The following is a 4,498-nucleotide window of genomic DNA, read 5'->3' on the forward strand; positions in this document are numbered from 1 at the left end:
GTTACAGGTCAGAGACAAGGCATCAACGGGCATATGTTAAGATTGACAAGGGGCCCAGGACTGAGAATCTAGGCAGAACCTGGCCTACAACAGGCATTCTCAACTGGAGGGGACTTTGCCCCTGAGGGGACATCTGATGCTGTCTGGAGACATTTTTGATTGTCCTGACAGGGGGGACTTCTGGCATCTAGTGGGGAGAGACCAGAGATGCTGGTGAACATGCTACAATGCACAGGACAGCTGGCCAACACCCCCCCCCCCCCCCCCCCCCGCCCCCACACACACACACACACACACACTTCCTGCACATGCCCCTCCCCGCAACAGTAAAGAATTATCTTGCCCAGAATATCAATAGTGTCAACTCGGAGAACTCTTGTCCCAGAAAGAGGCAAAATGGAATAAAACAGACACCATGAAAACTAGCAGGAGTAAGAATTGGAGGTTACCGACAGGATTCAGGGGAACTTTCCAGAACCCCAGTTGGGAAGTATAGCTTCTCAGGAACTAGCCAGGGGTTTGGAAGCCATTCCCTCCACCTTGCTCACATTGGGACCCCAGGCTTCCCTTTCTGCTCTCTGCTTCCCAGCACACGACCAGGCTGCCACTCCACCCCTGACCCCAAGTCTGTACAGAGGCATGAGATACAATCATTGTGCTTATTTGGCTTCTCAAAGGGAAACCTGGATTGGCCAGTCCTGGCAACGAACGCTCTGGCTCTGAGTCCGACTTGTAATCAACTACAGCCAGAGGGCAAGCTCCTGTCCACCCCGCAGGGCTGTGGCAGGCACTGCAAGAAGCATTTTCCCCTCAGAGATGTGGAGAAAAAGAACATGTGAGGCAGAGGGAAGAGAAGCCTAAAGAGCTCAAAGTGGGTAGCCTGAAACCTTGATAAAAGAGATGGCCAAGTCCCCTGCCCAGAGTGGATCCTCTGACAAGAGTGTGGGGAGATGCAGAAGTGGAGAAGCTGAGAAAGAACGGCTGCAGAGAACTTGCAAGGGATCGAGCAGGGGCAGGGGATGGCCAGTGGCTCTGAGGGTCTCCAGGAAGAGGCGCCCACTTAACCCTGTGAGGAGAGAGGGTTCCTGCCGAGGCCCAGGTTCCGGAGGGCCCACAGATCACAGCCACTGAAGTCTTTTTTTGTTGTTCTTTTTTTGGTATTGTGGAAAGTTTTTTGAAAGTGTGATAAGTGATTAAGCAAATGGGAGTTATGGGAGACACTCAAACTAAATTGGACTTTCCAGGACAGATTATGAGGGCTGAGCGTTCACAGGGCGTCACCTACTGCACCCTGGGAAACCAGAGAAAGGGGGCGGGGAGGGGGGGGACTGTCTGGGTAAGTTTCCCTCTCCCCTCTGCTCAGGTGGTGGGCGAGTTATCAATGTACTGCCTCCCAGTTCCAAATACACCCTTCATTGTCTGCTCTGTGATAATGCAGATGGGCCCTTTAAGCATTTTTCCTGCAGCAAGCACAGTGGTAAGCTTTATCAGCAGGGAACATTGGAAAAGGAAGAGTTTCTCTCCCTAGTTGCCATGTGCATCCACTTGCGTCTTTTCCTCCCTACTGCACAGCTACTGGCATAGGAGCTGTGGGACACAGAACAGCCGGCGAGTGCCCAGCACGCAGCACTTTGGCAAACTTGCAGCCATGGCCTGGGGACCACTTCATTGTGGCCCTCCTGATGCGGGTAACTTGGCATATGCTCTGCATACACACATAAACACACACATGTTATGTTATACATAAATAAATGACATAAATGTGATGTGTGTGTATTAGCAATGATCTCTGTGCTGTGGGATCATGGACAATTTTTATTTTACTATTACATATATGCCAGGAATCTAGGCCAAAGAAAAGATATGTGATTTCTCAGATTTTATTTTATTTTATTATTTTTTAATATATTTTTATGGATTTCAGAGAGGAAGGGAGAGAGAGATAGAAACATCAATGATGAGGAAGAATCATTGATTGGCTGCCTCTTGCACACCCCACAGTGGGGATCAAGCCTGCAGCCCAGGCATGTGCCTTTGATCGGAATCAAATCTGCAACCTTTTAGTTCCCAAGCTGATGCTCTAGCTACTGAGCCAAGCCAGCTAGAGCTGATTTCTCAGATTTCAAAAGATAATCTACTTTCTCCTTTCTTTTAGAAATGAAAATCCCCCCAGTTCAACTAGTATATATCAGCAGATTAACTGTCCTCTCATAAGTGCACGGAACTATTACACTGAGTTCTTGCATTGCTTTGCACGTGGTGAAATACTCAGAAACACGCAGTCACTTCAAGTCTACTATTACCTGTTACTAACGACTATAGCAGCCCGCCTGGGGAATTTGTACAAAACATAGAAAAATACATCTTGTATTTCTTTCTCAAAACTTGGGAGGTAGGAGGAGAAATTAAAAGGAATGAGGAACGAAAGCAAATGTGAGTAATTACACGTGTGAGTGTGTAATTATTCCTTTGGAGTGTTTCTTTTACCCTTGCAAATGTATGTTCTGAAACCACACACGATGACTGGTATGTACCCTGAATCTCTACCTTAATTGCCTTATTGATCTTGGTGTTCCATGAAGGAAAGCCGCAGGAAGGAGAAGGGCGGTGTTGCACTGGGGATGGGTTGCATTTGCAACAGTAATTCTGCTATAATATTTGGTGAACCCAGCTCTCTGCCCTCTTTCCTGTGGGTTAGAAATGTTTGTCTCTAATGCCAAAGTAAACTTATTCCTTAGCATTTAAAAGAAACACCCAAGTAACATAATCTTAATGTGTTAAGTCAATTTCAATTTCTGAAAGTGTGTGTGTGTGTGTGTGTGTGTGTGTGTGTGTGTTAAATTATTTTCCAAGTCTCTTGGATCATACACCATTGTTATTTCTTGAGAATAGATACTTCCTAAGTTACCCACTCATATTTTTGAAATTTTCCAGGATTTGAAATAATTTGATGCATTTTTAGTGTCAAAACTATCGTTGGAGGAAAAGTTCTACACACCAAACATTCACCCCAAAAAAGGGGACTCTAAAAATACAAATGTTTGGTTGCTCATGCCAAGAATCAAGGCTGGAGAAGAAGTGAGTTCATGCCTGCCCAAGTTAGAGAGTGAGAGAATCTATGTCTCATAGCACAACTCGTCCCCATCGTGGCTTGGAGGCCCTTCCCAAGGTGCCCTTCCTCACAGGGTTGGGTGAGGATCCGATGAGGAGAGGCACATGAGACTGAGTTTCAAACGGTAAGGCCCTTCCTATATGTTAGGTAGTTTTGGCAAAAGGGAATACACACGAAACGTGTACTATTGTACATATTTGTATCTAAGTGGAAGTTTGGAATAGCTGATGCTTGTTACAAAGAATGAAGGGAGTTGGGAAGGGAATGCATCTTTACTGACCGCTTTTTCTGGTCCAGGCACTGTTCATACAGTCTTATTAATCCCTCCAGGAATCCTGGAGGTAGATATTAATATCTCTATTTTACAGATGAGAAAATCAGAGCTCAGAGAGACCAAAACATTTGCCAATATCACACAGCCAGTAAGTGGCAGAGCCAGGATTTGATCCCAATCCGTCTGCCTTCAGAACCCTACAGGATGCTGCTTTTGTAGAGGAAACAATCTTGGGTCACAGCCAATTAGCCTGCTTACACCTCCACCCCCACCCCATTCCACAGACCTAAAAAGGGCAGAGTGGGGGAGAGAGCACCAGGAGAAACTGCCTACGGCATGCTGCCCAGTGGTGGCTGAGCTGGGGGCAGTCCAGGACTCTGCACAAGAGTTGACTGGATGCCAGAAGCTAGGAAGCGGCTGCATTTTCTGCACATAAAAAGGAAAAGATATTCACCCCCACAGCAAGTCGGCAGATCCACAAGCCCCTGGAGTCTGACAGTTCAGTAAGTCTATTTTTTAAGCTCTAACTTCCTCCTCCCCATAAATTAAGGAACAAGAATTTTAAGAGCAATGGCAAAAGAAAATTAGTATTATATATTTAGCACGAGGAGGATCAAAACTATAGTGTATGTTATAACAATAAGCTAAGTTATTATTAAGAAATGGTCATTTATTTAATATTATATAAATTGTATTTCATATTATATATAATTATATAGATTATTTCTATTACAATGACAGAGTAAAATCATGACTATGATGTAAATGCCTATTTGATTAATATGTCCCAACTTTCTAATATATGACCTATAGGTTTGTGAAGCATGTTGTGGGTATGGGTGGAAAAGCAGGACTATAGCATCAGGCTGTAGCACGTTTCAATCTCACATGAGAGGCGCTTAGCTGTCACCTGGACACATTGTGCATTTTAATCTATACAGTAGGTCCTCGGGTTACGTCGGAAATCCGTTCCTACTGCACGATGTAACACGATTTTCACCGTAAGTCGGAACCCACTTACATAAGCACCTACGTCACTCACATGGAGCACATACACAGCAGTTATGAAGTGAAACAGTAAAAGAAATTTAAAAGAAAGATAACTATTCCTG

This window comes from Myotis brandtii, unplaced genomic scaffold (assembly GCF_000412655.1).
Source record: "Myotis brandtii unplaced genomic scaffold, ASM41265v1 scaffold810, whole genome shotgun sequence".
NCBI classification, from domain to species: domain Eukaryota; kingdom Metazoa; phylum Chordata; class Mammalia; order Chiroptera; family Vespertilionidae; genus Myotis; species Myotis brandtii.